Source organism: Ambystoma mexicanum, unplaced genomic scaffold (assembly GCF_040938575.1).
Source record: "Ambystoma mexicanum isolate Mex_15411 unplaced genomic scaffold, UKY_AmexF1_1 Mex_scaf52, whole genome shotgun sequence".
Classification (NCBI taxonomy): Eukaryota; Metazoa; Chordata; class Amphibia; order Caudata; family Ambystomatidae; genus Ambystoma; species Ambystoma mexicanum.
The window spans coordinates 1729853-1757378 of record NW_027182469.1 but is presented as its reverse complement, the minus strand read 5'-3'; the positions used below and the strand labels follow the sequence as shown (position 1 = coordinate 1757378).

General features: G+C 51.5%; 52 non-coding genes across 52 annotated transcripts; all 52 read right to left on the bottom strand.

Moving 5' to 3' along the window:
* Positions 1-107: 107 nt before the first annotated feature.
* TRNAG-GCC (transfer RNA glycine (anticodon GCC)) lies at positions 108-178 on the bottom strand. Its single transcript has one exon. It is a non-coding gene; the product is annotated as a tRNA-Gly (tRNA).
* A 562-nt stretch (positions 179-740) lies between these two features.
* On the bottom strand, positions 741-811 carry TRNAG-CCC (transfer RNA glycine (anticodon CCC)). The gene has a single exon. It is a non-coding gene; the product is annotated as a tRNA-Gly (tRNA).
* A 350-nt stretch (positions 812-1161) lies between these two features.
* Positions 1162-1232, bottom strand: TRNAG-GCC (transfer RNA glycine (anticodon GCC)). The gene has a single exon. It is a non-coding gene; the product is annotated as a tRNA-Gly (tRNA).
* A 565-nt stretch (positions 1233-1797) lies between these two features.
* Positions 1798-1868, bottom strand: TRNAG-CCC (transfer RNA glycine (anticodon CCC)). The gene has a single exon. It is a non-coding gene; the product is annotated as a tRNA-Gly (tRNA).
* A 350-nt stretch (positions 1869-2218) lies between these two features.
* Positions 2219-2289, bottom strand: TRNAG-GCC (transfer RNA glycine (anticodon GCC)). Its single transcript has one exon. It is a non-coding gene; the product is annotated as a tRNA-Gly (tRNA).
* Positions 2290-2851: 562 nt separating this feature from the next.
* TRNAG-CCC (transfer RNA glycine (anticodon CCC)) lies at positions 2852-2922 on the bottom strand. Its single transcript has one exon. It is a non-coding gene; the product is annotated as a tRNA-Gly (tRNA).
* Positions 2923-3272: 350 nt separating this feature from the next.
* TRNAG-GCC (transfer RNA glycine (anticodon GCC)) lies at positions 3273-3343 on the bottom strand. The gene has a single exon. It is a non-coding gene; the product is annotated as a tRNA-Gly (tRNA).
* A 565-nt stretch (positions 3344-3908) lies between these two features.
* TRNAG-CCC (transfer RNA glycine (anticodon CCC)) lies at positions 3909-3979 on the bottom strand. Its single transcript has one exon. It is a non-coding gene; the product is annotated as a tRNA-Gly (tRNA).
* A 350-nt stretch (positions 3980-4329) lies between these two features.
* On the bottom strand, positions 4330-4400 carry TRNAG-GCC (transfer RNA glycine (anticodon GCC)). Its single transcript has one exon. It is a non-coding gene; the product is annotated as a tRNA-Gly (tRNA).
* Positions 4401-4962: 562 nt separating this feature from the next.
* TRNAG-CCC (transfer RNA glycine (anticodon CCC)) lies at positions 4963-5033 on the bottom strand. Its single transcript has one exon. It is a non-coding gene; the product is annotated as a tRNA-Gly (tRNA).
* A 350-nt stretch (positions 5034-5383) lies between these two features.
* TRNAG-GCC (transfer RNA glycine (anticodon GCC)) lies at positions 5384-5454 on the bottom strand. Its single transcript has one exon. It is a non-coding gene; the product is annotated as a tRNA-Gly (tRNA).
* A 565-nt stretch (positions 5455-6019) lies between these two features.
* On the bottom strand, positions 6020-6090 carry TRNAG-CCC (transfer RNA glycine (anticodon CCC)). Its single transcript has one exon. It is a non-coding gene; the product is annotated as a tRNA-Gly (tRNA).
* A 350-nt stretch (positions 6091-6440) lies between these two features.
* Positions 6441-6511, bottom strand: TRNAG-GCC (transfer RNA glycine (anticodon GCC)). Its single transcript has one exon. It is a non-coding gene; the product is annotated as a tRNA-Gly (tRNA).
* A 565-nt stretch (positions 6512-7076) lies between these two features.
* TRNAG-CCC (transfer RNA glycine (anticodon CCC)) lies at positions 7077-7147 on the bottom strand. The gene has a single exon. It is a non-coding gene; the product is annotated as a tRNA-Gly (tRNA).
* A 350-nt stretch (positions 7148-7497) lies between these two features.
* Positions 7498-7568, bottom strand: TRNAG-GCC (transfer RNA glycine (anticodon GCC)). Its single transcript has one exon. It is a non-coding gene; the product is annotated as a tRNA-Gly (tRNA).
* A 562-nt stretch (positions 7569-8130) lies between these two features.
* Positions 8131-8201, bottom strand: TRNAG-CCC (transfer RNA glycine (anticodon CCC)). Its single transcript has one exon. It is a non-coding gene; the product is annotated as a tRNA-Gly (tRNA).
* Positions 8202-8551: 350 nt separating this feature from the next.
* Positions 8552-8622, bottom strand: TRNAG-GCC (transfer RNA glycine (anticodon GCC)). Its single transcript has one exon. It is a non-coding gene; the product is annotated as a tRNA-Gly (tRNA).
* Positions 8623-9187: 565 nt separating this feature from the next.
* On the bottom strand, positions 9188-9258 carry TRNAG-CCC (transfer RNA glycine (anticodon CCC)). The gene has a single exon. It is a non-coding gene; the product is annotated as a tRNA-Gly (tRNA).
* Positions 9259-9608: 350 nt separating this feature from the next.
* Positions 9609-9679, bottom strand: TRNAG-GCC (transfer RNA glycine (anticodon GCC)). Its single transcript has one exon. It is a non-coding gene; the product is annotated as a tRNA-Gly (tRNA).
* Positions 9680-10241: 562 nt separating this feature from the next.
* TRNAG-CCC (transfer RNA glycine (anticodon CCC)) lies at positions 10242-10312 on the bottom strand. Its single transcript has one exon. It is a non-coding gene; the product is annotated as a tRNA-Gly (tRNA).
* Positions 10313-10662: 350 nt separating this feature from the next.
* TRNAG-GCC (transfer RNA glycine (anticodon GCC)) lies at positions 10663-10733 on the bottom strand. The gene has a single exon. It is a non-coding gene; the product is annotated as a tRNA-Gly (tRNA).
* A 565-nt stretch (positions 10734-11298) lies between these two features.
* Positions 11299-11369, bottom strand: TRNAG-CCC (transfer RNA glycine (anticodon CCC)). Its single transcript has one exon. It is a non-coding gene; the product is annotated as a tRNA-Gly (tRNA).
* Positions 11370-11719: 350 nt separating this feature from the next.
* TRNAG-GCC (transfer RNA glycine (anticodon GCC)) lies at positions 11720-11790 on the bottom strand. Its single transcript has one exon. It is a non-coding gene; the product is annotated as a tRNA-Gly (tRNA).
* Positions 11791-12352: 562 nt separating this feature from the next.
* On the bottom strand, positions 12353-12423 carry TRNAG-CCC (transfer RNA glycine (anticodon CCC)). Its single transcript has one exon. It is a non-coding gene; the product is annotated as a tRNA-Gly (tRNA).
* Positions 12424-12773: 350 nt separating this feature from the next.
* On the bottom strand, positions 12774-12844 carry TRNAG-GCC (transfer RNA glycine (anticodon GCC)). The gene has a single exon. It is a non-coding gene; the product is annotated as a tRNA-Gly (tRNA).
* Positions 12845-13406: 562 nt separating this feature from the next.
* Positions 13407-13477, bottom strand: TRNAG-CCC (transfer RNA glycine (anticodon CCC)). The gene has a single exon. It is a non-coding gene; the product is annotated as a tRNA-Gly (tRNA).
* Positions 13478-13827: 350 nt separating this feature from the next.
* TRNAG-GCC (transfer RNA glycine (anticodon GCC)) lies at positions 13828-13898 on the bottom strand. The gene has a single exon. It is a non-coding gene; the product is annotated as a tRNA-Gly (tRNA).
* A 565-nt stretch (positions 13899-14463) lies between these two features.
* TRNAG-CCC (transfer RNA glycine (anticodon CCC)) lies at positions 14464-14534 on the bottom strand. The gene has a single exon. It is a non-coding gene; the product is annotated as a tRNA-Gly (tRNA).
* Positions 14535-14884: 350 nt separating this feature from the next.
* Positions 14885-14955, bottom strand: TRNAG-GCC (transfer RNA glycine (anticodon GCC)). The gene has a single exon. It is a non-coding gene; the product is annotated as a tRNA-Gly (tRNA).
* A 562-nt stretch (positions 14956-15517) lies between these two features.
* Positions 15518-15588, bottom strand: TRNAG-CCC (transfer RNA glycine (anticodon CCC)). Its single transcript has one exon. It is a non-coding gene; the product is annotated as a tRNA-Gly (tRNA).
* Positions 15589-15938: 350 nt separating this feature from the next.
* On the bottom strand, positions 15939-16009 carry TRNAG-GCC (transfer RNA glycine (anticodon GCC)). The gene has a single exon. It is a non-coding gene; the product is annotated as a tRNA-Gly (tRNA).
* A 565-nt stretch (positions 16010-16574) lies between these two features.
* Positions 16575-16645, bottom strand: TRNAG-CCC (transfer RNA glycine (anticodon CCC)). The gene has a single exon. It is a non-coding gene; the product is annotated as a tRNA-Gly (tRNA).
* Positions 16646-16995: 350 nt separating this feature from the next.
* Positions 16996-17066, bottom strand: TRNAG-GCC (transfer RNA glycine (anticodon GCC)). Its single transcript has one exon. It is a non-coding gene; the product is annotated as a tRNA-Gly (tRNA).
* Positions 17067-17628: 562 nt separating this feature from the next.
* On the bottom strand, positions 17629-17699 carry TRNAG-CCC (transfer RNA glycine (anticodon CCC)). The gene has a single exon. It is a non-coding gene; the product is annotated as a tRNA-Gly (tRNA).
* Positions 17700-18049: 350 nt separating this feature from the next.
* On the bottom strand, positions 18050-18120 carry TRNAG-GCC (transfer RNA glycine (anticodon GCC)). The gene has a single exon. It is a non-coding gene; the product is annotated as a tRNA-Gly (tRNA).
* A 565-nt stretch (positions 18121-18685) lies between these two features.
* TRNAG-CCC (transfer RNA glycine (anticodon CCC)) lies at positions 18686-18756 on the bottom strand. Its single transcript has one exon. It is a non-coding gene; the product is annotated as a tRNA-Gly (tRNA).
* A 350-nt stretch (positions 18757-19106) lies between these two features.
* On the bottom strand, positions 19107-19177 carry TRNAG-GCC (transfer RNA glycine (anticodon GCC)). Its single transcript has one exon. It is a non-coding gene; the product is annotated as a tRNA-Gly (tRNA).
* Positions 19178-19742: 565 nt separating this feature from the next.
* TRNAG-CCC (transfer RNA glycine (anticodon CCC)) lies at positions 19743-19813 on the bottom strand. Its single transcript has one exon. It is a non-coding gene; the product is annotated as a tRNA-Gly (tRNA).
* A 350-nt stretch (positions 19814-20163) lies between these two features.
* TRNAG-GCC (transfer RNA glycine (anticodon GCC)) lies at positions 20164-20234 on the bottom strand. Its single transcript has one exon. It is a non-coding gene; the product is annotated as a tRNA-Gly (tRNA).
* Positions 20235-20796: 562 nt separating this feature from the next.
* On the bottom strand, positions 20797-20867 carry TRNAG-CCC (transfer RNA glycine (anticodon CCC)). Its single transcript has one exon. It is a non-coding gene; the product is annotated as a tRNA-Gly (tRNA).
* A 350-nt stretch (positions 20868-21217) lies between these two features.
* Positions 21218-21288, bottom strand: TRNAG-GCC (transfer RNA glycine (anticodon GCC)). The gene has a single exon. It is a non-coding gene; the product is annotated as a tRNA-Gly (tRNA).
* A 565-nt stretch (positions 21289-21853) lies between these two features.
* Positions 21854-21924, bottom strand: TRNAG-CCC (transfer RNA glycine (anticodon CCC)). The gene has a single exon. It is a non-coding gene; the product is annotated as a tRNA-Gly (tRNA).
* Positions 21925-22274: 350 nt separating this feature from the next.
* TRNAG-GCC (transfer RNA glycine (anticodon GCC)) lies at positions 22275-22345 on the bottom strand. Its single transcript has one exon. It is a non-coding gene; the product is annotated as a tRNA-Gly (tRNA).
* A 565-nt stretch (positions 22346-22910) lies between these two features.
* TRNAG-CCC (transfer RNA glycine (anticodon CCC)) lies at positions 22911-22981 on the bottom strand. The gene has a single exon. It is a non-coding gene; the product is annotated as a tRNA-Gly (tRNA).
* A 350-nt stretch (positions 22982-23331) lies between these two features.
* On the bottom strand, positions 23332-23402 carry TRNAG-GCC (transfer RNA glycine (anticodon GCC)). The gene has a single exon. It is a non-coding gene; the product is annotated as a tRNA-Gly (tRNA).
* Positions 23403-23964: 562 nt separating this feature from the next.
* Positions 23965-24035, bottom strand: TRNAG-CCC (transfer RNA glycine (anticodon CCC)). The gene has a single exon. It is a non-coding gene; the product is annotated as a tRNA-Gly (tRNA).
* A 350-nt stretch (positions 24036-24385) lies between these two features.
* Positions 24386-24456, bottom strand: TRNAG-GCC (transfer RNA glycine (anticodon GCC)). Its single transcript has one exon. It is a non-coding gene; the product is annotated as a tRNA-Gly (tRNA).
* A 562-nt stretch (positions 24457-25018) lies between these two features.
* TRNAG-CCC (transfer RNA glycine (anticodon CCC)) lies at positions 25019-25089 on the bottom strand. The gene has a single exon. It is a non-coding gene; the product is annotated as a tRNA-Gly (tRNA).
* A 350-nt stretch (positions 25090-25439) lies between these two features.
* TRNAG-GCC (transfer RNA glycine (anticodon GCC)) lies at positions 25440-25510 on the bottom strand. The gene has a single exon. It is a non-coding gene; the product is annotated as a tRNA-Gly (tRNA).
* Positions 25511-26075: 565 nt separating this feature from the next.
* On the bottom strand, positions 26076-26146 carry TRNAG-CCC (transfer RNA glycine (anticodon CCC)). The gene has a single exon. It is a non-coding gene; the product is annotated as a tRNA-Gly (tRNA).
* Positions 26147-26496: 350 nt separating this feature from the next.
* TRNAG-GCC (transfer RNA glycine (anticodon GCC)) lies at positions 26497-26567 on the bottom strand. Its single transcript has one exon. It is a non-coding gene; the product is annotated as a tRNA-Gly (tRNA).
* A 562-nt stretch (positions 26568-27129) lies between these two features.
* On the bottom strand, positions 27130-27200 carry TRNAG-CCC (transfer RNA glycine (anticodon CCC)). The gene has a single exon. It is a non-coding gene; the product is annotated as a tRNA-Gly (tRNA).
* Between the last annotated feature and the right edge of the window lie 326 nt (positions 27201-27526).

Sequence of the window (27526 nt, the reverse complement as noted above, 5' to 3'; positions counted from 1 at the left end):
GTAGCAGAAATAAGGCAAGCAAGGCAATCAAGGCTTGTTTTTTTGTTCGGTCTCTTCCTTTTCACGATGCTTCAAAGTCAACGAAAGGTACATGTGCAAAACGCTCATGCATTGGCCGGGAATCGAACCCGGGCCTCCCGCGTGGCAGGCGAGAATTCTACCACTGAACCACCAATGCCTTACATGCTGCACACTGGCGCTACAGTGCTCTGGACCATTGCAGCCCAGAGCAGCTGATTTAACAGAGCACTGCAGTGACATGAGGATGGCGCCAGCTCCGGTGGGTGAATGGGAGCTGCGCTGCCCTGGCAGTCCTTCTCACTCACTTGGCCACGAACGGCCACGAACGGCCAGGTTCTATAGACAGGAAAAGTGGACAGAGGCAAGCACACTGGTAGATGAGGGTGGCCTTTGTATGGGTCGCTACTCTGAGTGCAGTTCCCTGAGCACCGTGCCTCAGGAAAGCCAGACTTCTACCGCAGGACTCAGGGGATATCTTTGCAGCCACACGAGGCTGACACCCTTTCAATCTGGGCTTCTGGGGTCTTCTGGGAATTATTTGCATAATAGGTTTCCCGCCTTAAGTTGAAACTGCCGTTCCATCTTCTGCTAAAAGAGGGCAGCAGAGTGCTTTCTTTGCGCAGAAAACAGACAAGCAATGCAATCATCTTATCTACCGTTTCCATTTTTCTTTTCCCATGCCTTTTAAAATATCAAGAGACACGTCTACAAAAGTGCCATGCATTGGCCGGGAATCGAACCCGGGCCTCCCGCTTGGGAAGCGAGAATTCTACCACTGAACTACCAATGCCTGACAAGCAGCATTACTGCGGTAGAGCACTTGATTTAACACACCTGCCAGTTCCATGCGAATGGTCACTCGTAAACTCTTGACTTCTGCTGAAAGCCTCATTGAAGGCCTTTGCAGACGTGTGAGACTGGCACCTACTCGGGCTGGGCCTCTATGAGCTGTTTGCATAATCTGAGATTGCCCTGCTTCCAGTCAAGGCGCAGCGGCCCCTTCTACTAAAAGGGATCAGCAGAGTGATCGCTAGTAGCAGAAATAAGGCAAGCAAGGCAATCAAGGCTTGTTTTTTTGTTCGGTCTCTTCCTTTTCACGATGCTTCAAAGTCAACGAAAGGTACATGTGCAAAACGCTCATGCATTGGCCGGGAATCGAACCCGGGCCTCCCGCGTGGCAGGCGAGAATTCTACCACTGAACCACCAATGCCTTACATGCTGCACACTGGCGCTACAGTGCTCTGGACCATTGCAGCCCAGAGCAGCTGATTTAACAGAGCACTGCAGTGACATGAGGATGGCGCCAGCTCCGGTGGGTGAATGGGAGCTGCGCTGCCCTGGCAGTCCTTCTCACTCCCTTGGCCACGAACGGCCACGAACGGCCAGGTTCTATAGACAGGAAAAGTGGACAGAGGCAAGCACACTGGTAGATGAGGGTGGCCTTTGTATGGGTCGCTACTCTGAGTGCAGTTCCCTGAGCACCGTGCCTCAGGAAAGCCAGACTTCTACCGCAGGACTCAGGGGATATCTTTGCAGCCACACGAGGCTGACACCCTTTCAATCTGGGCTTCTGGGGTCTTCTGGGAATTATTTGCATAATAGAAGGTTTCCCGCCTTAAGTTGAAACTGCAGTTCCATCTTCTGCTAAAAGAGGGCAGCAGATTGCTTTCTTTGCGCAGAAAACAGACAAGCAATGCAATCATCTTATCTACCGTTTCCATTTTTCTTTTCCCATGCCTTTTAAAATATCAAGAGACACGTCTACAAAAGTGCCATGCATTGGCCGGGAATCGAACCCGGGCCTCCCGCTTGGGAAGCGAGAATTCTACCACTGAACTACCAATGCTTGACAAGCAGCATTACTGCGGTAGAGCGCTTGATTTAACACACCTGCCAGTTCCATGCGAATGGTCACTCGTAAACTCTTGACTTCTGCTGAAAGCCTCATTGAAGGCCTTTGCAGACGTGTGAGACTGGCACCTACTCGGGCTGGGCCTCTATGAGCGTTTTGCATAATCTGAGATTGCCCTGCTTCCAGTCAAGGCGCAGCGGCCCCTTCTACTAAAAGGGATCAGCAGAGTGATCGCTAGTAGCAGAAATAAGGCAAGCAAGGCAATCAAGGCTTGTTTTTTTGTTCGGTCTCTTCCTTTTCACGATGCTTCAAAGTCAACGAAAGGTACATGTGCAAAACGCTCATGCATTGGCCGGGAATCGAACCCGGGCCTCCCGCGTGGCAGGCGAGAATTCTACCACTGAACCACCAATGCCTTACATGCTGCACACTGGCGCTACAGTGCTCTGGACCATTGCAGCCCAGAGCAGCTGATTTAACAGAGCACTGCAGTGGCATGAGGATGGCGCCAGCTCCGGTGGGTGAATGGGAGCTGCGCTGCCCTGGCAGTCCTTCTCACTCACTTGGCCACGAACGGCCACGAACGGCCAGGTTCTATAGACAGGAAAAGTGGACAGAGGCAAGCACACTGGTAGATGAGGGTGGCCTTTGTATGGGTCGCTACTCTGAGTGCAGTTCCCTGAGCACCGTGCCTCAGGAAAGCCAGACTTCTACCGCAGGACTCAGGGGATATCTTTGCACCCACACGAGGCTGACACCCTTTCAATCTGGGCTTCTGGGGTCTTCTGGGAATTATTTGCATAATAGGTTTCCCGCCTTAAGTTGAAACTGCCGTTCCATCTTCTGCTAAAAGAGGGCAGCAGAGTGCTTTCTTTGCGCAGAAAACAGACAAGCAATGCAATCATCTTATCTACCGTTTCCATTTTTCTTTTCCCATGCCTTTTAAAATATCAAGAGACACGTCTACAAAAGTGCCATGCATTGGCCAGGAATCGAACCCGGGCCTCCCGCTTGGGAAGCGAGAATTCTACCACTGAACTACCAATGCCTGACAAGCAGCATTACTGCGGTAGAGCACTTGATTTAACACACCTGCCAGTTCCATGCGAATGGTCACTCGTAAACTCTTGACTTCTGCTGAAAGCCTCATTGAAGGCCTTTGCAGACGTGTGAGACTGGCACCTACTCGGGCTGGGCCTCTATGAGCTGTTTGCATAATCTGAGATTGCCCTGCTTCCAGTCAAGGCGCAGCGGCCCCTTCTACTAAAAGGGATCAGCAGAGTGATCGCTAGTAGCAGAAATAAGGCAAGCAAGGCAATCAAGGCTTGTTTTTTTGTTCGGTCTCTTCCTTTTCACGATGCTTCAAAGTCAACGAAAGGTACATGTGCAAAACGCTCATGCATTGGCCGGGAATCGAACCCGGGCCTCCCGCGTGGCAGGCGAGAATTCTACCACTGAACCACCAATGCCTTACATGCTGCACACTGGCGCTACAGTGCTCTGGACCATTGCAGCCCAGAGCAGCTGATTTAACAGAGCACTGCAGTGACATGAGGATGGCGCCAGCTCCGGTGGGTGAATGGGAGCTGCGCTGCCCTGGCAGTCCTTCTCACTCACTTGGCCACGAACGGCCACGAACGGCCAGGTTCTATAGACAGGAAAAGTGGACAGAGGCAAGCACACTGGTAGATGAGGGTGGCCTTTGTATGGGTCGCTACTCTGAGTGCAGTTCCCTGAGCACCGTGCCTCAGGAAAGCCAGACTTCTACCGCAGGACTCAGGGGATATCTTTGCAGCCACACGAGGCTGACACCCTTTCAATCTGGGCTTCTGGGGTCTTCTGGGAATTATTTGCATAATAGAAGGTTTCCCGCCTTAAGTTGAAACTGCAGTTCCATCTTCTGCTAAAAGAGGGCAGCAGATTGCTTTCTTTGCGCAGAAAACAGACAAGCAATGCAATCATCTTATCTACCGTTTCCATTTTTCTTTTCCCATGCCTTTTAAAATATCAAGAGACACGTCTACAAAAGTGCCATGCATTGGCCGGGAATCGAACCCGGGCCTCCCGCTTGGGAAGCGAGAATTCTACCACTGAACTACCAATGCTTGACAAGCAGCATTACTGCGGTAGAGCGCTTGATTTAACACACCTGCCAGTTCCATGCGAATGGTCACTCGTAAACTCTTGACTTCTGCTGAAAGCCTCATTGAAGGCCTTTGCAGACGTGTGAGACTGGCACCTACTCGGGCTGGGCCTCTATGAGCGTTTTGCATAATCTGAGATTGCCCTGCTTCCAGTCAAGGCGCAGCGGCCCCTTCTACTAAAAGGGATCAGCAGAGTGATCGCTAGTAGCAGAAATAAGGCAAGCAAGGCAATCAAGGCTTGTTTTTTTGTTCGGTCTCTTCCTTTTCACGATGCTTCAAAGTCAACGAAAGGTACATGTGCAAAACGCTCATGCATTGGCCGGGAATCGAACCCGGGCCTCCCGCGTGGCAGGCGAGAATTCTACCACTGAACCACCAATGCCTTACATGCTGCACACTGGCGCTACAGTGCTCTGGACCATTGCAGCCCAGAGCAGCTGATTTAACAGAGCACTGCAGTGGCATGAGGATGGCGCCAGCTCCGGTGGGTGAATGGGAGCTGCGCTGCCCTGGCAGTCCTTCTCACTCACTTGGCCACGAACGGCCACGAACGGCCAGGTTCTATAGACAGGAAAAGTGGACAGAGGCAAGCACACTGGTAGATGAGGGTGGCCTTTGTATGGGTCGCTACTCTGAGTGCAGTTCCCTGAGCACCGTGCCTCAGGAAAGCCAGACTTCTACCGCAGGACTCAGGGGATATCTTTGCAGCCACACGAGGCTGACACCCTTTCAATCTGGGCTTCTGGGGTCTTCTGGGAATTATTTGCATAATAGGTTTCCCGCCTTAAGTTGAAACTGCCGTTCCATCTTCTGCTAAAAGAGGGCAGCAGAGTGCTTTCTTTGCGCAGAAAACAGACAAGCAATGCAATCATCTTATCTACCGTTTCCATTTTTCTTTTCCCATGCCTTTTAAAATATCAAGAGACACGTCTACAAAAGTGCCATGCATTGGCCGGGAATCGAACCCGGGCCTCCCGCTTGGGAAGCGAGAATTCTACCACTGAACTACCAATGCCTGACAAGCAGCATTACTGCGGTAGAGCACTTGATTTAACACACCTGCCAGTTCCATGCGAATGGTCACTCGTAAACTCTTGACTTCTGCTGAAAGCCTCATTGAAGGCCTTTGCAGACGTGTGAGACTGGCACCTACTCGGGCTGGGCCTCTATGAGCTGTTTGCATAATCTGAGATTGCCCTGCTTCCAGTCAAGGCGCAGCGGCCCCTTCTACTAAAAGGGATCAGCAGAGTGATCGCTAGTAGCAGAAATAAGGCAAGCAAGGCAATCAAGGCTTGTTTTTTTGTTCGGTCTCTTCCTTTTCACGATGCTTCAAAGTCAACGAAAGGTACATGTGCAAAACGCTCATGCATTGGCCGGGAATCGAACCCGGGCCTCCCGCGTGGCAGGCGAGAATTCTACCACTGAACCACCAATGCCTTACATGCTGCACACTGGCGCTACAGTGCTCTGGACCATTGCAGCCCAGAGCAGCTGATTTAACAGAGCACTGCAGTGACATGAGGATGGCGCCAGCTCCGGTGGGTGAATGGGAGCTGCGCTGCCCTGGCAGTCCTTCTCACTCCCTTGGCCACGAACGGCCACGAACGGCCAGGTTCTATAGACAGGAAAAGTGGACAGAGGCAAGCACACTGGTAGATGAGGGTGGCCTTTGTATGGGTCGCTACTCTGAGTGCAGTTCCCTGAGCACCGTGCCTCAGGAAAGCCAGACTTCTACTGCAGGACTCAGGGGATATCTTTGCAGCCACACGAGGCTGACACCCTTTCAATCTGGGCTTCTGGGGTCTTCTGGGAATTATTTGCATAATAGAAGGTTTCCCGCCTTAAGTTGAAACTGCAGTTCCATCTTCTGCTAAAAGAGGGCAGCAGATTGCTTTCTTTGCGCAGAAAACAGACAAGCAATGCAATCATCTTATCTACCGTTTCCATTTTTCTTTTCCCATGCCTTTTAAAATATCAAGAGACACGTCTACAAAAGTGCCATGCATTGGCCGGGAATCGAACCCAGGCCTCCCGCTTGGGAAGCGAGAATTCTACCACTGAACTACCAATGCTTGACAAGCAGCATTACTGCGGTAGAGCGCTTGATTTAACACACCTGCCAGTTCCATGCGAATGGTCACTCGTAAACTCTTGACTTCTGCTGAAAGCCTCATTGAAGGCCTTTGCAGACGTGTGAGACTGGCACCTACTCGGGCTGGGCCTCTATGAGCGTTTTGCATAATCTGAGATTGCCCTGCTTCCAGTCAAGGCGCAGCGGCCCCTTCTACTAAAAGGGATCAGCAGAGTGATCGCTAGTAGCAGAAATAAGGCAAGCAAGGCAATCAAGGCTTGTTTTTTTGTTCGGTCTCTTCCTTTTCACGATGCTTCAAAGTCAACGAAAGGTACATGTGCAAAACGCTCATGCATTGGCCGGGAATCGAACCCGGGCCTCCCGCGTGGCAGGCGAGAATTCTACCACTGAACCACCAATGCCTTACATGCTGCACACTGGCGCTACAGTGCTCTGGACCATTGCAGCCCAGAGCAGCTGATTTAACAGAGCACTGCAGTGACATGAGGATGGCGCCAGCTCCGGTGGGTGAATGGGAGCTGCGCTGCCCTGGCAGTCCTTCTCACTCACTTGGCCACGAACGGCCACGAACGGCCAGGTTCTATAGACAGGAAAAGTGGACAGAGGCAAGCACACTGGTAGATGAGGGTGGCCTTTGTATGGGTCGCTACTCTGAGTGCAGTTCCCTGAGCACCGTGCCTCAGGAAAGCCAGACTTCTACCGCAGGACTCAGGGGATATCTTTGCAGCCACACGAGGCTGACACCCTTTCAATCTGGGCTTCTGGGGTCTTCTGGGAATTATTTGCATAATAGAAGGTTTCCCGCCTTAAGTTGAAACTGCAGTTCCATCTTCTGCTAAAAGAGGGCAGCAGATTGCTTTCTTTGCGCAGAAAACAGACAAGCAATGCAATCATCTTATCTACCGTTTCCATTTTTCTTTTCCCATGCCTTTTAAAATATCAAGAGACACGTCTACAAAAGTGCCATGCATTGGCCGGGAATCGAACCCAGGCCTCCCGCTTGGGAAGCGAGAATTCTACCACTGAACTACCAATGCTTGACAAGCAGCATTACTGCGGTAGAGCGCTTGATTTAACACACCTGCCAGTTCCATGCGAATGGTCACTCGTAAACTCTTGACTTCTGCTGAAAGCCTCATTGAAGGCCTTTGCAGACGTGTGAGACTGGCACCTACTCGGGCTGGGCCTCTATGAGCGTTTTGCATAATCTGAGATTGCCCTGCTTCCAGTCAAGGCGCAGCGGCCCCTTCTACTAAAAGGGATCAGCAGAGTGATCGCTAGTAGCAGAAATAAGGCAAGCAAGGCAATCAAGGCTTGTTTTTTTGTTCGGTCTCTTCCTTTTCACGATGCTTCAAAGTCAACGAAAGGTACATGTGCAAAACGCTCATGCATTGGCCGGGAATCGAACCCGGGCCTCCCGCGTGGCAGGCGAGAATTCTACCACTGAACCACCAATGCCTTACATGCTGCACACTGGCGCTACAGTGCTCTGGACCATTGCAGCCCAGAGCAGCTGATTTAACAGAGCACTGCAGTGGCATGAGGATGGCGCCAGCTCCGGTGGGTGAATGGGAGCTGCGCTGCCCTGGCAGTCCTTCTCACTCACTTGGCCACGAACGGCCACGAACGGCCAGGTTCTATAGACAGGAAAAGTGGACAGAGGCAAGCACACTGGTAGATGAGGGTGGCCTTTGTATGGGTCGCTACTCTGAGTGCAGTTCCCTGAGCACCGTGCCTCAGGAAAGCCAGACTTCTACCGCAGGACTCAGGGGATATCTTTGCAGCCACACGAGGCTGACACCCTTTCAATCTGGGCTTCTGGGGTCTTCTGGGAATTATTTGCATAATAGGTTTCCCGCCTTAAGTTGAAACTGCCGTTCCATCTTCTGCTAAAAGAGGGCAGCAGAGTGCTTTCTTTGCGCAGAAAACAGACAAGCAATGCAATCATCTTATCTACCGTTTCCATTTTTCTTTTCCCATGCCTTTTAAAATATCAAGAGACACGTCTACAAAAGTGCCATGCATTGGCCGGGAATCGAACCCGGGCCTCCCGCTTGGGAAGCGAGAATTCTACCACTGAACTACCAATGCCTGACAAGCAGCATTACTGCGGTAGAGCGCTTGATTTAACACACCTGCCAGTTCCATGCGAATGGTCACTCGTAAACTCTTGACTTCTGCTGAAAGCCTCATTGAAGGCCTTTGCAGACGTGTGAGACTGGCACCTACTCGGGCTGGGCCTCTATGAGCTGTTTGCATAATCTGAGATTGCCCTGCTTCCAGTCAAGGCGCAGCGGCCCCTTCTACTAAAAGGGATCAGCAGAGTGATCGCTAGTAGCAGAAATAAGGCAAGCAAGGCAATCAAGGCTTGTTTTTTTGTTCGGTCTCTTCCTTTTCACGATGCTTCAAAGTCAACGAAAGGTACATGTGCAAAACGCTCATGCATTGGCCGGGAATCGAACCCGGGCCTCCCGCGTGGCAGGCGAGAATTCTACCACTGAACCACCAATGCCTTACATGCTGCACACTGGCGCTACAGTGCTCTGGACCATTGCAGCCCAGAGCAGCTGATTTAACAGAGCACTGCAGTGACATGAGGATGGCGCCAGCTCCGGTGGGTGAATGGGAGCTGCGCTGCCCTGGCAGTCCTTCTCACTCACTTGGCCACGAACGGCCACGAACGGCCAGGTTCTATAGACAGGAAAAGTGGACAGAGGCAAGCACACTGGTAGATGAGGGTGGCCTTTGTATGGGTCGCTACTCTGAGTGCAGTTCCCTGAGCACCGTGCCTCAGGAAAGCCAGACTTCTACCGCAGGACTCAGGGGATATCTTTGCAGCCACACGAGGCTGACACCCTTTCAATCTGGGCTTCTGGGGTCTTCTGGGAATTATTTGCATAATAGAAGGTTTCCCGCCTTAAGTTGAAACTGCAGTTCCATCTTCTGCTAAAAGAGGGCAGCAGATTGCTTTCTTTGCGCAGAAAACAGACAAGCAATGCAATCATCTTATCTACCGTTTCCATTTTTCTTTTCCCATGCCTTTTAAAATATCAAGAGACACGTCTACAAAAGTGCCATGCATTGGCCGGGAATCGAACCCGGGCCTCCCGCTTGGGAAGCGAGAATTCTACCACTGAACTACCAATGCTTGACAAGCAGCATTACTGCGGTAGAGCGCTTGATTTAACACACCTGCCAGTTCCATGCGAATGGTCACTCGTAAACTCTTGACTTCTGCTGAAAGCCTCATTGAAGGCCTTTGCAGACGTGTGAGACTGGCACCTACTCGGGCTGGGCCTCTATGAGCGTTTTGCATAATCTGAGATTGCCCTGCTTCCAGTCAAGGCGCAGCGGCCCCTTCTACTAAAAGGGATCAGCAGAGTGATCGCTAGTAGCAGAAATAAGGCAAGCAAGGCAATCAAGGCTTGTTTTTTTGTTCGGTCTCTTCCTTTTCACGATGCTTCAAAGTCAACGAAAGGTACATGTGCAAAACGCTCATGCATTGGCCGGGAATCGAACCCGGGCCTCCCGCGTGGCAGGCGAGAATTCTACCACTGAACCACCAATGCCTTACATGCTGCACACTGGCGCTACAGTGCTCTGGACCATTGCAGCCCGGAGCAGCTGATTTAACAGAGCACTGCAGTGGCATGAGGATGGCGCCAGCTCCGGTGGGTGAATGGGAGCTGCGCTGCCCTGGCAGTCCTTCTCACTCACTTGGCCACGAACGGCCACGAACGGCCAGGTTCTATAGACAGGAAAAGTGGACAGAGGCAAGCACACTGGTAGATGAGGGTGGCCTTTGTATGGGTCGCTACTCTGAGTGCAGTTCCCTGAGCACCGTGCCTCAGGAAAGCCAGACTTCTACCGCAGGACTCAGGGGATATCTTTGCAGCCACACGAGGCTGACACCCTTTCAATCTGGGCTTCTGGGGTCTTCTGGGAATTATTTGCATAATAGGTTTCCCGCCTTAAGTTGAAACTGCCGTTCCATCTTCTGCTAAAAGAGGGCAGCAGAGTGCTTTCTTTGCGCAGAAAACAGACAAGCAATGCAATCATCTTATCTACCGTTTCCATTTTTCTTTTCCCATGCCTTTTAAAATATCAAGAGACACGTCTACAAAAGTGCCATGCATTGGCCGGGAATCGAACCCGGGCCTCCCGCTTGGGAAGCGAGAATTCTACCACTGAACTACCAATGCCTGACAAGCAGCATTACTGCGGTAGAGCACTTGATTTAACACACCTGCCAGTTCCATGCGAATGGTCACTCGTAAACTCTTGACTTCTGCTGAAAGCCTCATTGAAGGCCTTTGCAGACGTGTGAGACTGGCACCTACTCGGGCTGGGCCTCTATGAGCTGTTTGCATAATCTGAGATTGCCCTGCTTCCAGTCAAGGCGCAGCGGCCCCTTCTACTAAAAGGGATCAGCAGAGTGATCGCTAGTAGCAGAAATAAGGCAAGCAAGGCAATCAAGGCTTGTTTTTTTGTTCGGTCTCTTCCTTTTCACGATGCTTCAAAGTCAACGAAAGGTACATGTGCAAAACGCTCATGCATTGGCCGGGAATCGAACCCGGGCCTCCCGCGTGGCAGGCGAGAATTCTACCACTGAACCACCAATGCCTTACATGCTGCACACTGGCGCTACAGTGCTCTGGACCATTGCAGCCCAGAGCAGCTGATTTAACAGAGCACTGCAGTGACATGAGGATGGCGCCAGCTCCGGTGGGTGAATGGGAGCTGCGCTGCCCTGGCAGTCCTTCTCACTCCCTTGGCCACGAACGGCCACGAACGGCCAGGTTCTATAGACAGGAAAAGTGGACAGAGGCAAGCACACTGGTAGATGAGGGTGGCCTTTGTATGGGTCGCTACTCTGAGTGCAGTTCCCTGAGCACCGTGCCTCAGGAAAGCCAGACTTCTACTGCAGGACTCAGGGGATATCTTTGCAGCCACACGAGGCTGACACCCTTTCAATCTGGGCTTCTGGGGTCTTCTGGGAATTATTTGCATAATAGAAGGTTTCCCGCCTTAAGTTGAAACTGCAGTTCCATCTTCTGCTAAAAGAGGGCAGCAGATTGCTTTCTTTGCGCAGAAAACAGACAAGCAATGCAATCATCTTATCTACCGTTTCCATTTTTCTTTTCCCATGCCTTTTAAAATATCAAGAGACACGTCTACAAAAGTGCCATGCATTGGCCGGGAATCGAACCCAGGCCTCCCGCTTGGGAAGCGAGAATTCTACCACTGAACTACCAATGCTTGACAAGCAGCATTACTGCGGTAGAGCGCTTGATTTAACACACCTGCCAGTTCCATGCGAATGGTCACTCGTAAACTCTTGACTTCTGCTGAAAGCCTCATTGAAGGCCTTTGCAGACGTGTGAGACTGGCACCTACTCGGGCTGGGCCTCTATGAGCGTTTTGCATAATCTGAGATTGCCCTGCTTCCAGTCAAGGCGCAGCGGCCCCTTCTACTAAAAGGGATCAGCAGAGTGATCGCTAGTAGCAGAAATAAGGCAAGCAAGGCAATCAAGGCTTGTTTTTTTGTTCGGTCTCTTCCTTTTCACGATGCTTCAAAGTCAACGAAAGGTACATGTGCAAAACGCTCATGCATTGGCCGGGAATCGAACCCGGGCCTCCCGCGTGGCAGGCGAGAATTCTACCACTGAACCACCAATGCCTTACATGCTGCACACTGGCGCTACAGTGCTCTGGACCATTGCAGCCCAGAGCAGCTGATTTAACAGAGCACTGCAGTGACATGAGGATGGCGCCAGCTCCGGTGGGTGAATGGGAGCTGCGCTGCCCTGGCAGTCCTTCTCACTCACTTGGCCACGAACGGCCACGAACGGCCAGGTTCTATAGACAGGAAAAGTGGACAGAGGCAAGCACACTGGTAGATGAGGGTGGCCTTTGTATGGGTCGCTACTCTGAGTGCAGTTCCCTGAGCACCGTGCCTCAGGAAAGCCAGACTTCTACCGCAGGACTCAGGGGATATCTTTGCAGCCACACGAGGCTGACACCCTTTCAATCTGGGCTTCTGGGGTCTTCTGGGAATTATTTGCATAATAGGTTTCCCGCCTTAAGTTGAAACTGCCGTTCCATCTTCTGCTAAAAGAGGGCAGCAGAGTGCTTTCTTTGCGCAGAAAACAGACAAGCAATGCAATCATCTTATCTACCGTTTCCATTTTTCTTTTCCCATGCCTTTTAAAATATCAAGAGACACGTCTACAAAAGTGCCATGCATTGGCCGGGAATCGAACCCGGGCCTCCCGCTTGGGAAGCGAGAATTCTACCACTGAACTACCAATGCCTGACAAGCAGCATTACTGCGGTAGAGCACTTGATTTAACACACCTGCCAGTTCCATGCGAATGGTCACTCGTAAACTCTTGACTTCTGCTGAAAGCCTCATTGAAGGCCTTTGCAGACGTGTGAGACTGGCACCTACTCGGGCTGGGCCTCTATGAGCTGTTTGCATAATCTGAGATTGCCCTGCTTCCAGTCAAGGCGCAGCGGCCCCTTCTACTAAAAGGGATCAGCAGAGTGATCGCTAGTAGCAGAAATAAGGCAAGCAAGGCAATCAAGGCTTGTTTTTTTGTTCTGTCTCTTCCTTTTCACGATGCTTCAAAGTCAACGAAAGGTACATGTGCAAAACGCTCATGCATTGGCCGGGAATCGAACCCGGGCCTCCCGCGTGGCAGGCGAGAATTCTACCACTGAACCACCAATGCCTTACATGCTGCACACTGGCGCTACAGTGCTCTGGACCATTGCAGCCCAGAGCAGCTGATTTAACAGAGCACTGCAGTGACATGAGGATGGCGCCAGCTCCGGTGGGTGAATGGGAGCTGCGCTGCCCTGGCAGTCCTTCTCACTCACTTGGCCACGAACGGCCACGAACGGCCAGGTTCTATAGACAGGAAAAGTGGACAGAGGCAAGCACACTGGTAGATGAGGGTGGCCTTTGTATGGGTCGCTACTCTGAGTGCAGTTCCCTGAGCACCGTGCCTCAGGAAAGCCAGACTTCTACCGCAGGACTCAGGGGATATCTTTGCAGCCACACGAGGCTGACACCCTTTCAATCTGGGCTTCTGGGGTCTTCTGGGAATTATTTGCATAATAGGTTTCCCGCCTTAAGTTGAAACTGCCGTTCCATCTTCTGCTAAAAGAGGGCAGCAGAGTGCTTTCTTTGCGCAGAAAACAGACAAGCAATGCAATCATCTTATCTACCGTTTCCATTTTTCTTTTCCCATGCCTTTTAAAATATCAAGAGACACGTCTACAAAAGTGCCATGCATTGGCCGGGAATCGAACCCGGGCCTCCCGCTTGGGAAGCGAGAATTCTACCACTGAACTACCAATGCCTGACAAGCAGCATTACTGCGGTAGAGCGCTTGATTTAACACACCTGCCAGTTCCATGCGAATGGTCACTCGTAAACTCTTGACTTCTGCTGAAAGCCTCATTGAAGGCCTTTGCAGACGTGTGAGACTGGCACCTACTCGGGCTGGGCCTCTATGAGCTGTTTGCATAATCTGAGATTGCCCTGCTTCCAGTCAAGGCGCAGCGGCCCCTTCTACTAAAAGGGATCAGCAGAGTGATCGCTAGTAGCAGAAATAAGGCAAGCAAGGCAATCAAGGCTTGTTTTTTTGTTCGGTCTCTTCCTTTTCACGATGCTTCAAAGTCAACGAAAGGTACATGTGCAAAACGCTCATGCATTGGCCGGGAATCGAACCCGGGCCTCCCGCGTGGCAGGCGAGAATTCTACCACTGAACCACCAATGCCTTACATGCTGCACACTGGCGCTACAGTGCTCTGGACCATTGCAGCCCAGAGCAGCTGATTTAACAGAGCACTGCAGTGACATGAGGATGGCGCCAGCTCCGGTGGGTGAATGGGAGCTGCGCTGCCCTGGCAGTCCTTCTCACTCACTTGGCCACGAACGGCCACGAACGGCCAGGTTCTATAGACAGGAAAAGTGGACAGAGGCAAGCACACTGGTAGATGAGGGTGGCCTTTGTATGGGTCGCTACTCTGAGTGCAGTTCCCTGAGCACCGTGCCTCAGGAAAGCCAGACTTCTACCGCAGGACTCAGGGGATATCTTTGCAGCCACACGAGGCTGACACCCTTTCAATCTGGGCTTCTGGGGTCTTCTGGGAATTATTTGCATAATAGAAGGTTTCCCGCCTTAAGTTGAAACTGCAGTTCCATCTTCTGCTAAAAGAGGGCAGCAGATTGCTTTCTTTGCGCAGAAAACAGACAAGCAATGCAATCATCTTATCTACCGTTTCCATTTTTCTTTTCCCATGCCTTTTAAAATATCAAGAGACACGTCTACAAAAGTGCCATGCATTGGCCGGGAATCGAACCCGGGCCTCCCGCTTGGGAAGCGAGAATTCTACCACTGAACTACCAATGCTTGACAAGCAGCATTACTGCGGTAGAGCGCTTGATTTAACACACCTGCCAGTTCCATGCGAATGGTCACTCGTAAACTCTTGACTTCTGCTGAAAGCCTCATTGAAGGCCTTTGCAGACGTGTGAGACTGGCACCTACTCGGGCTGGGCCTCTATGAGCGTTTTGCATAATCTGAGATTGCCCTGCTTCCAGTCAAGGCGCAGCGGCCCCTTCTACTAAAAGGGATCAGCAGAGTGATCGCTAGTAGCAGAAATAAGGCAAGCAAGGCAATCAAGGCTTGTTTTTTTGTTCGGTCTCTTCCTTTTCACGATGCTTCAAAGTCAACGAAAGGTACATGTGCAAAACGCTCATGCATTGGCCGGGAATCGAACCCGGGCCTCCCGCGTGGCAGGCGAGAATTCTACCACTGAACCACCAATGCCTTACATGCTGCACACTGGCGCTACAGTGCTCTGGACCATTGCAGCCCAGAGCAGCTGATTTAACAGAGCACTGCAGTGGCATGAGGATGGCGCCAGCTCCGGTGGGTGAATGGGAGCTGCGCTGCCCTGGCAGTCCTTCTCACTCACTTGGCCACGAACGGCCACGAACGGCCAGGTTCTATAGACAGGAAAAGTGGACAGAGGCAAGCACACTGGTAGATGAGGGTGGCCTTTGTATGGGTCGCTACTCTGAGTGCAGTTCCCTGAGCACCGTGCCTCAGGAAAGCCAGACTTCTACCGCAGGACTCAGGGGATATCTTTGCAGCCACACGAGGCTGACACCCTTTCAATCTGGGCTTCTGGGGTCTTCTGGGAATTATTTGCATAATAGGTTTCCCGCCTTAAGTTGAAACTGCCGTTCCATCTTCTGCTAAAAGAGGGCAGCAGAGTGCTTTCTTTGCGCAGAAAACAGACAAGCAATGCAATCATCTTATCTACCGTTTCCATTTTTCTTTTCCCATGCCTTTTAAAATATCAAGAGACACGTCTACAAAAGTGCCATGCATTGGCCGGGAATCGAACCCGGGCCTCCCGCTTGGGAAGCGAGAATTCTACCACTGAACTACCAATGCCTGACAAGCAGCATTACTGCGGTAGAGCACTTGATTTAACACACCTGCCAGTTCCATGCGAATGGTCACTCGTAAACTCTTGACTTCTGCTGAAAGCCTCATTGAAGGCCTTTGCAGACGTGTGAGACTGGCACCTACTCGGGCTGGGCCTCTATGAGCTGTTTGCATAATCTGAGATTGCCCTGCTTCCAGTCAAGGCGCAGCGGCCCCTTCTACTAAAAGGGATCAGCAGAGTGATCGCTAGTAGCAGAAATAAGGCAAGCAAGGCAATCAAGGCTTGTTTTTTTGTTCGGTCTCTTCCTTTTCACGATGCTTCAAAGTCAACGAAAGGTACATGTGCAAAACGCTCATGCATTGGCCGGGAATCGAACCCGGGCCTCCCGCGTGGCAGGCGAGAATTCTACCACTGAACCACCAATGCCTTACATGCTGCACACTGGCGCTACAGTGCTCTGGACCATTGCAGCCCAGAGCAGCTGATTTAACAGAGCACTGCAGTGACATGAGGATGGCGCCAGCTCCGGTGGGTGAATGGGAGCTGCGCTGCCCTGGCAGTCCTTCTCACTCCCTTGGCCACGAACGGCCACGAACGGCCAGGTTCTATAGACAGGAAAAGTGGACAGAGGCAAGCACACTGGTAGATGAGGGTGGCCTTTGTATGGGTCGCTACTCTGAGTGCAGTTCCCTGAGCACCGTGCCTCAGGAAAGCCAGACTTCTACTGCAGGACTCAGGGGATATCTTTGCAGCCACACGAGGCTGACACCCTTTCAATCTGGGCTTCTGGGGTCTTCTGGGAATTATTTGCATAATAGAAGGTTTCCCGCCTTAAGTTGAAACTGCAGTTCCATCTTCTGCTAAAAGAGGGCAGCAGATTGCTTTCTTTGCGCAGAAAACAGACAAGCAATGCAATCATCTTATCTACCGTTTCCATTTTTCTTTTCCCATGCCTTTTAAAATATCAAGAGACACGTCTACAAAAGTGCCATGCATTGGCCGGGAATCGAACCCAGGCCTCCCGCTTGGGAAGCGAGAATTCTACCACTGAACTACCAATGCTTGACAAGCAGCATTACTGCGGTAGAGCGCTTGATTTAACACACCTGCCAGTTCCATGCGAATGGTCACTCGTAAACTCTTGACTTCTGCTGAAAGCCTCATTGAAGGCCTTTGCAGACGTGTGAGACTGGCACCTACTCGGGCTGGGCCTCTATGAGCGTTTTGCATAATCTGAGATTGCCCTGCTTCCAGTCAAGGCGCAGCGGCCCCTTCTACTAAAAGGGATCAGCAGAGTGATCGCTAGTAGCAGAAATAAGGCAAGCAAGGCAATCAAGGCTTGTTTTTTTGTTCGGTCTCTTCCTTTTCACGATGCTTCAAAGTCAACGAAAGGTACATGTGCAAAACGCTCATGCATTGGCCGGGAATCGAACCCGGGCCTCCCGCGTGGCAGGCGAGAATTCTACCACTGAACCACCAATGCCTTACATGCTGCACACTGGCGCTACAGTGCTCTGGACCATTGCAGCCCAGAGCAGCTGATTTAACAGAGCACTGCAGTGACATGAGGATGGCGCCAGCTCCGGTGGGTGAATGGGAGCTGCGCTGCCCTGGCAGTCCTTCTCACTCACTTGGCCACGAACGGCCACGAACGGCCAGGTTCTATAGACAGGAAAAGTGGACAGAGGCAAGCACACTGGTAGATGAGGGTGGCCTTTGTATGGGTCGCTACTCTGAGTGCAGTTCCCTGAGCACCGTGCCTCAGGAAAGCCAGACTTCTACCGCAGGACTCAGGGGATATCTTTGCAGCCACACGAGGCTGACACCCTTTCAATCTGGGCTTCTGGGGTCTTCTGGGAATTATTTGCATAATAGGTTTCCCGCCTTAAGTTGAAACTGCCGTTCCATCTTCTGCTAAAAGAGGGCAGCAGAGTGCTTTCTTTGCGCAGAAAACAGACAAGCAATGCAATCATCTTATCTACCGTTTCCATTTTTCTTTTCCCATGCCTTTTAAAATATCAAGAGACACGTCTACAAAAGTGCCATGCATTGGCCGGGAATCGAACCCGGGCCTCCCGCTTGGGAAGCGAGAATTCTACCACTGAACTACCAATGCCTGACAAGCAGCATTACTGCGGTAGAGCACTTGATTTAACACACCTGCCAGTTCCATGCGAATGGTCACTCGTAAACTCTTGACTTCTGCTGAAAGCCTCATTGAAGGCCTTTGCAGACGTGTGAGACTGGCACCTACTCGGGCTGGGCCTCTATGAGCTGTTTGCATAATCTGAGATTGCCCTGCTTCCAGTCAAGGCGCAGCGGCCCCTTCTACTAAAAGGGATCAGCAGAGTGATCGCTAGTAGCAGAAATAAGGCAAGCAAGGCAATCAAGGGTTGTTTTTTTGTTCTGTCTCTTCCTTTTCACGATGCTTCAAAGTCAACGAAAGGTACATGTGCAAAACGCTCATGCATTGGCCGGGAATCGAACCCGGGCCTCCCGCGTGGCAGGCGAGAATTCTACCACTGAACCACCAATGCCTTACATGCTGCACACTGGCGCTACAGTGCTCTGGACCATTGCAGCCCAGAGCAGCTGATTTAACAGAGCACTGCAGTGACATGAGGATGGCGCCAGCTCCGGTGGGTGAATGGGAGCTGCGCTGCCCTGGCAGTCCTTCTCACTCACTTGGCCACGAACGGCCACGAACGGCCAGGTTCTATAGACAGGAAAAGTGGACAGAGGCAAGCACACTGGTAGATGAGGGTGGCCTTTGTATGGGTCGCTACTCTGAGTGCAGTTCCCTGAGCACCGTGCCTCAGGAAAGCCAGACTTCTACCGCAGGACTCAGGGGATATCTTTGCAGCCACACGAGGCTGACACCCTTTCAATCTGGGCTTCTGGGGTCTTCTGGGAATTATTTGCATAATAGAAGGTTTCCCGCCTTAAGTTGAAACTGCAGTTCCATCTTCTGCTAAAAGAGGGCAGCAGATTGCTTTCTTTGCGCAGAAAACAGACAAGCAATGCAATCATCTTATCTACCGTTTCCATTTTTCTTTTCCCATGCCTTTTAAAATATCAAGAGACACGTCTACAAAAGTGCCATGCATTGGCCGGGAATCGAACCCGGGCCTCCCGCTTGGGAAGCGAGAATTCTACCACTGAACTACCAATGCTTGACAAGCAGCATTACTGCGGTAGAGCGCTTGATTTAACACACCTGCCAGTTCCATGCGAATGGTCACTCGTAAACTCTTGACTTCTGCTGAAAGCCTCATTGAAGGCCTTTGCAGACGTGTGAGACTGGCACCTACTCGGGCTGGGCCTCTATGAGCGTTTTGCATAATCTGAGATTGCCCTGCTTCCAGTCAAGGCGCAGCGGCCCCTTCTACTAAAAGGGATCAGCAGAGTGATCGCTAGTAGCAGAAATAAGGCAAGCAAGGCAATCAAGGCTTGTTTTTTTGTTCGGTCTCTTCCTTTTCACGATGCTTCAAAGTCAACGAAAGGTACATGTGCAAAACGCTCATGCATTGGCCGGGAATCGAACCCGGGCCTCCCGCGTGGCAGGCGAGAATTCTACCACTGAACCACCAATGCCTTACATGCTGCACACTGGCGCTACAGTGCTCTGGACCATTGCAGCCCAGAGCAGCTGATTTAACAGAGCACTGCAGTGGCATGAGGATGGCGCCAGCTCCGGTGGGTGAATGGGAGCTGCGCTGCCCTGGCAGTCCTTCTCACTCACTTGGCCACGAACGGCCACGAACGGCCAGGTTCTATAGACAGGAAAAGTGGACAGAGGCAAGCACACTGGTAGATGAGGGTGGCCTTTGTATGGGTCGCTACTCTGAGTGCAGTTCCCTGAGCACCGTGCCTCAGGAAAGCCAGACTTCTACCGCAGGACTCAGGGGATATCTTTGCAGCCACACGAGGCTGACACCCTTTCAATCTGGGCTTCTGGGGTCTTCTGGGAATTATTTGCATAATAGAAGGTTTCCCGCCTTAAGTTGAAACTGCAGTTCCATCTTCTGCTAAAAGAGGGCAGCAGATTGCTTTCTTTGCGCAGAAAACAGACAAGCAATGCAATCATCTTATCTACCGTTTCCATTTTTCTTTTCCCATGCCTTTTAAAATATCAAGAGACACGTCTACAAAAGTGCCATGCATTGGCCGGGAATCGAACCCAGGCCTCCCGCTTGGGAAGCGAGAATTCTACCACTGAACTACCAATGCTTGACAAGCAGCATTACTGCGGTAGAGCGCTTGATTTAACACACCTGCCAGTTCCATGCGAATGGTCACTCGTAAACTCTTGACTTCTGCTGAAAGCCTCATTGAAGGCCTTTGCAGACGTGTGAGACTGGCACCTACTCGGGCTGGGCCTCTATGAGCGTTTTGCATAATCTGAGATTGCCCTGCTTCCAGTCAAGGCGCAGCGGCCCCTTCTACTAAAAGGGATCAGCAGAGTGATCGCTAGTAGCAGAAATAAGGCAAGCAAGGCAATCAAGGCTTGTTTTTTTGTTCGGTCTCTTCCTTTTCACGATGCTTCAAAGTCAACGAAAGGTACATGTGCAAAACACTCATGCATTGGCCGGGAATCGAACCCGGGCCTCCCGCGTGGCAGGCGAGAATTCTACCACTGAACCACCAATGCCTTACATGCTGCACACTGGCGCTACAGTGCTCTGGACCATTGCAGCCCAGAGCAGCTGATTTAACAGAGCACTGCAGTGACATGAGGATGGCGCCAGCTCCGGTGGGTGAATGGGAGCTGCGCTGCCCTGGCAGTCCTTCTCACTCACTTGGCCACGAACGGCCACGAACGGCCAGGTTCTATAGACAGGAAAAGTGGACAGAGGCAAGCACACTGGTAGATGAGGGTGGCCTTTGTATGGGTCGCTACTCTGAGTGCAGTTCCCTGAGCACCGTGCCTCAGGAAAGCCAGACTTCTACCGCAGGACTCAGGGGATATCTTTGCAGCCACACGAGGCTGACACCCTTTCAATCTGGGCTTCTGGGGTCTTCTGGGAATTATTTGCATAATAGGTTTCCCGCCTTAAGTTGAAACTGCCGTTCCATCTTCTGCTAAAAGAGGGCAGCAGAGTGCTTTCTTTGCGCAGAAAACAGACAAGCAATGCAATCATCTTATCTACCGTTTCCATTTTTCTTTTCCCATGCCTTTTAAAATATCAAGAGACACGTCTACAAAAGTGCCATGCATTGGCCGGGAATCGAACCCGGGCCTCCCGCTTGGGAAGCGAGAATTCTACCACTGAACTACCAATGCCTGACAAGCAGCATTACTGCGGTAGAGCACTTGATTTAACACACCTGCCAGTTCCATGCGAATGGTCACTCGTAAACTCTTGACTTCTGCTGAAAGCCTCATTGAAGGCCTTTGCAGACGTGTGAGACTGGCACCTACTCGGGCTGGGCCTCTATGAGCTGTTTGCATAATCTGAGATTGCCCTGCTTCCAGTCAAGGCGCAGCGGCCCCTTCTACTAAAAGGGATCAGCAGAGTGATCGCTAGTAGCAGAAATAAGGCAAGCAAGGCAATCAAGGCTTGTTTTTTTGTTCTGTCTCTTCCTTTTCACGATGCTTCAAAGTCAACGAAAGGTACATGTGCAAAACGCTCATGCATTGGCCGGGAATCGAACCCGGGCCTCCCGCGTGGCAGGCGAGAATTCTACCACTGAACCACCAATGCCTTACATGCTGCACACTGGCGCTACAGTGCTCTGGACCATTGCAGCCCAGAGCAGCTGATTTAACAGAGCACTGCAGTGACATGAGGATGGCGCCAGCTCCGGTGGGTGAATGGGAGCTGCGCTGCCCTGGCAGTCCTTCTCACTCACTTGGCCACGAACGGCCACGAACGGCCAGGTTCTATAGACAGGAAAAGTGGACAGAGGCAAGCACACTGGTAGATGAGGGTGGCCTTTGTATGGGTCGCTACTCTGAGTGCAGTTCCCTGAGCACCGTGCCTCAGGAAAGCCAGACTTCTACCGCAGGACTCAGGGGATATCTTTGCAGCCACACGAGGCTGACACCCTTTCAATCTGGGCTTCTGGGGTCTTCTGGGAATTATTTGCATAATAGAAGGTTTCCCGCCTTAAGTTGAAACTGCAGTTCCATCTTCTGCTAAAAGAGGGCAGCAGATTGCTTTCTTTGCGCAGAAAACAGACAAGCAATGCAATCATCTTATCTACCGTTTCCATTTTTCTTTTCCCATGCCTTTTAAAATATCAAGAGACACGTCTACAAAAGTGCCATGCATTGGCCGGGAATCGAACCCGGGCCTCCCGCTTGGGAAGCGAGAATTCTACCACTGAACTACCAATGCTTGACAAGCAGCATTACTGCGGTAGAGCGCTTGATTTAACACACCTGCCAGTTCCATGCGAATGGTCACTCGTAAACTCTTGACTTCTGCTGAAAGCCTCATTGAAGGCCTTTGCAGACGTGTGAGACTGGCACCTACTCGGGCTGGGCCTCTATGAGCGTTTTGCATAATCTGAGATTGCCCTGCTTCCAGTCAAGGCGCAGCGGCCCCTTCTACTAAAAGGGATCAGCAGAGTGATCGCTAGTAGCAGAAATAAGGCAAGCAAGGCAATCAAGGCTTGTTTTTTTGTTCGGTCTCTTCCTTTTCACGATGCTTCAAAGTCAACGAAAGGTACATGTGCAAAACGCTCATGCATTGGCCGGGAATCGAACCCGGGCCTCCCGCGTGGCAGGCGAGAATTCTACCACTGAACCACCAATGCCTTACATGCTGCACACTGGCGCTACAGTGCTCTGGACCATTGCAGCCCAGAGCAGCTGATTTAACAGAGCACTGCAGTGGCATGAGGATGGCGCCAGCTCCGGTGGGTGAATGGGAGCTGCGCTGCCCTGGCAGTCCTTCTCACTCACTTGGCCACGAACGGCCACGAACGGCCAGGTTCTATAGACAGGAAAAGTGGACAGAGGCAAGCACACTGGTAGATGAGGGTGGCCTTTGTATGGGTCGCTACTCTGAGTGCAGTTCCCTGAGCACCGTGCCTCAGGAAAGCCAGACTTCTACCGCAGGACTCAGGGGATATCTTTGCAGCCACACGAGGCTGACACCCTTTCAATCTGGGCTTCTGGGGTCTTCTGGGAATTATTTGCATAATAGAAGGTTTCCCGCCTTAAGTTGAAACTGCAGTTCCATCTTCTGCTAAAAGAGGGCAGCAGATTGCTTTCTTTGCGCAGAAAACAGACAAGCAATGCAATCATCTTATCTACCGTTTCCATTTTTCTTTTCCCATGCCTTTTAAAATATCAAGAGACACGTCTACAAAAGTGCCATGCATTGGCCGGGAATCGAACCCAGGCCTCCCGCTTGGGAAGCGAGAATTCTACCACTGAACTACCAATGCTTGACAAGCAGCATTACTGCGGTAGAGCGCTTGATTTAACACACCTGCCAGTTCCATGCGAATGGTCACTCGTAAACTCTTGACTTCTGCTGAAAGCCTCATTGAAGGCCTTTGCAGACGTGTGAGACTGGCACCTACTCGGGCTGGGCCTCTATGAGCGTTTTGCATAATCTGAGATTGCCCTGCTTCCAGTCAAGGCGCAGCGGCCCCTTCTACTAAAAGGGATCAGCAGAGTGATCGCTAGTAGCAGAAATAAGGCAAGCAAGGCAATCAAGGCTTGTTTTTTTGTTCGGTCTCTTCCTTTTCACGATGCTTCAAAGTCAACGAAAGGTACATGTGCAAAACACTCATGCATTGGCCGGGAATCGAACCCGGGCCTCCCGCGTGGCAGGCGAGAATTCTACCACTGAACCACCAATGCCTTACATGCTGCACACTGGCGCTACAGTGCTCTGGACCATTGCAGCCCAGAGCAGCTGATTTAACAGAGCACTGCAGTGACATGAGGATGGCGCCAGCTCCGGTGGGTGAATGGGAGCTGCGCTGCCCTGGCAGTCCTTCTCACTCACTTGGCCACGAACGGCCACGAACGGCCAGGTTCTATAGACAGGAAAAGTGGACAGAGGCAAGCACACTGGTAGATGAGGGTGGCCTTTGTATGGGTCGCTACTCTGAGTGCAGTTCCCTGAGCACCGTGCCTCAGGAAAGCCAGACTTCTACCGCAGGACTCAGGGGATATCTTTGCAGCCACACGAGGCTGACACCCTTTCAATCTGGGCTTCTGGGGTCTTCTGGGAATTATTTGCATAATAGGTTTCCCGCCTTAAGTTGAAACTGCCGTTCCATCTTCTGCTAAAAGAGGGCAGCAGAGTGCTTTCTTTGCGCAGAAAACAGACAAGCAATGCAATCATCTTATCTACCGTTTCCATTTTTCTTTTCCCATGCCTTTTAAAATATCAAGAGACACGTCTACAAAAGTGCCATGCATTGGCCGGGAATCGAACCCGGGCCTCCCGCTTGGGAAGCGAGAATTCTACCACTGAACTACCAATGCCTGACAAGCAGCATTACTGCGGTAGAGCACTTGATTTAACACACCTGCCAGTTCCATGCGAATGGTCACTCGTAAACTCTTGACTTCTGCTGAAAGCCTCATTGAAGGCCTTTGCAGACGTGTGAGACTGGCACCTACTCGGGCTGGGCCTCTATGAGCTGTTTGCATAATCTGAGATTGCCCTGCTTCCAGTCAAGGCGCAGCGGCCCCTTCTACTAAAAGGGATCAGCAGAGTGATCGCTAGTAGCAGAAATAAGGCAAGCAAGGCAATCAAGGCTTGTTTTTTTGTTCTGTCTCTTCCTTTTCACGATGCTTCAAAGTCAACGAAAGGTACATGTGCAAAACGCTCATGCATTGGCCGGGAATCGAACCCGGGCCTCCCGCGTGGCAGGCGAGAATTCTACCACTGAACCACCAATGCCTTACATGCTGCACACTGGCGCTACAGTGCTCTGGACCATTGCAGCCCAGAGCAGCTGATTTAACAGAGCACTGCAGTGACATGAGGATGGCGCCAGCTCCGGTGGGTGAATGGGAGCTGCGCTGCCCTGGCAGTCCTTCTCACTCACTTGGCCACGAACGGCCACGAACGGCCAGGTTCTATAGACAGGAAAAGTGGACAGAGGCAAGCACACTGGTAGATGAGGGTGGCCTTTGTATGGGTCGCTACTCTGAGTGCAGTTCCCTGAGCACCGTGCCTCAGGAAAGCCAGACTTCTACCGCAGGACTCAGGGGATATCTTTGCAGCCACACGAGGCTGACACCCTTTCAATCTGGGCTTCTGGGGTCTTCTGGGAATTATTTGCATAATAGGTTTCCCGCCTTAAGTTGAAACTGCCGTTCCATCTTCTGCTAAAAGAGGGCAGCAGAGTGCTTTCTTTGCGCAGAAAACAGACAAGCAATGCAATCATCTTATCTACCGTTTCCATTTTTCTTTTCCCATGCCTTTTAAAATATCAAGAGACACGTCTACAAAAGTGCCATGCATTGGCCGGGAATCGAACCCGGGCCTCCCGCTTGGGAAGCGAGAATTCTACCACTGAACTACCAATGCCTGACAAGCAGCATTACTGCGGTAGAGCGCTTGATTTAACACACCTGCCAGTTCCATGCGAATGGTCACTCGTAAACTCTTGACTTCTGCTGAAAGCCTCATTGAAGGCCTTTGCAGACGTGTGAGACTGGCACCTACTCGGGCTGGGCCTCTATGAGCTGTTTGCATAATCTGAGATTGCCCTGCTTCCAGTCAAGGCGCAGCGGCCCCTTCTACTAAAAGGGATCAGCAGAGTGATCGCTAGTAGCAGAAATAAGGCAAGCAAGGCAATCAAGGCTTGTTTTTTTGTTCGGTCTCTTCCTTTTCACGATGCTTCAAAGTCAACGAAAGGTACATGTGCAAAACGCTCATGCATTGGCCGGGAATCGAACCCGGGCCTCCCGCGTGGCAGGCGAGAATTCTACCACTGAACCACCAATGCCTTACATGCTGCACACTGGCGCTACAGTGCTCTGGACCATTGCAGCCCAGAGCAGCTGATTTAACAGAGCACTGCAGTGACATGAGGATGGCGCCAGCTCCGGTGGGTGAATGGGAGCTGCGCTGCCCTGGCAGTCCTTCTCACTCACTTGGCCACGAACGGCCACGAACGGCCAGGTTCTATAGACAGGAAAAGTGGACAGAGGCAAGCACACTGGTAGATGAGGGTGGCCTTTGTATGGGTCGCTACTCTGAGTGCAGTTCCCTGAGCACCGTGCCTCAGGAAAGCCAGACTTCTACCGCAGGACTCAGGGGATATCTTTGCAGCCACACGAGGCTGACACCCTTTCAATCTGGGCTTCTGGGGTCTTCTGGGAATTATTTGCATAATAGAAGGTTTCCCGCCTTAAGTTGAAACTGCAGTTCCATCTTCTGCTAAAAGAGGGCAGCAGATTGCTTTCTTTGCGCAGAAAACAGACAAGCAATGCAATCATCTTATCTACCGTTTCCATTTTTCTTTTCCCATGCCTTTTAAAATATCAAGAGACACGTCTACAAAAGTGCCATGCATTGGCCGGGAATCGAACCCGGGCCTCCCGCTTGGGAAGCGAGAATTCTACCACTGAACTACCAATGCTTGACAAGCAGCATTACTGCGGTAGAGCGCTTGATTTAACACACCTGCCAGTTCCATGCGAATGGTCACTCGTAAACTCTTGACTTCTGCTGAAAGCCTCATTGAAGGCCTTTGCAGACGTGTGAGACTGGCACCTACTCGGGCTGGGCCTCTATGAGCGTTTTGCATAATCTGAGATTGCCCTGCTTCCAGTCAAGGCGCAGCGGCCCCTTCTACTAAAAGGGATCAGCAGAGTGATCGCTAGTAGCAGAAATAAGGCAAGCAAGGCAATCAAGGCTTGTTTTTTTGTTCGGTCTCTTCCTTTTCACGATGCTTCAAAGTCAACGAAAGGTACATGTGCAAAACGCTCATGCATTGGCCGGGAATCGAACCCGGGCCTCCCGCGTGGCAGGCGAGAATTCTACCACTGAACCACCAATGCCTTACATGCTGCACACTGGCGCTACAGTGCTCTGGACCATTGCAGCCCAGAGCAGCTGATTTAACAGAGCACTGCAGTGGCATGAGGATGGCGCCAGCTCCGGTGGGTGAATGGGAGCTGCGCTGCCCTGGCAGTCCTTCTCACTCACTTGGCCACGAACGGCCACGAACGGCCAGGTTCTATAGACAGGAAAAGTGGACAGAGGCAAGCACACTGGTAGATGAGGGTGGCCTTTGTATGGGTCGCTACTCTGAGTGCAGTTCCCTGAGCACCGTGCCTCAGGAAAGCCAGACTTCTACCGCAGGACTCAGGGGATATCTTTGCAGCCACACGAGGCTGACACCCTTTCAATCTGGGCTTCTGGGGTCTTCTGGGAATTATTTGCATAATAGGTTTCCCGCCTTAAGTTGAAACTGCCGTTCCATCTTCTGCTAAAAGAGGGCAGCAGAGTGCTTTCTTTGCGCAGAAAACAGACAAGCAATGCAATCATCTTATCTACCGTTTCCATTTTTCTTTTCCCATGCCTTTTAAAATATCAAGAGACACGTCTACAAAAGTGCCATGCATTGGCCGGGAATCGAACCCGGGCCTCCCGCTTGGGAAGCGAGAATTCTACCACTGAACTACCAATGCCTGACAAGCAGCATTACTGCGGTAGAGCACTTGATTTAACACACCTGCCAGTTCCATGCGAATGGTCACTCGTAAACTCTTGACTTCTGCTGAAAGCCTCATTGAAGGCCTTTGCAGACGTGTGAGACTGGCACCTACTCGGGCTGGGCCTCTATGAGCTGTTTGCATAATCTGAGATTGCCCTGCTTCCAGTCAAGGCGCAGCGGCCCCTTCTACTAAAAGGGATCAGCAGAGTGATCGCTAGTAGCAGAAATAAGGCAAGCAAGGCAATCAAGGCTTGTTTTTTTGTTCGGTCTCTTCCTTTTCACGATGCTTCAAAGTCAACG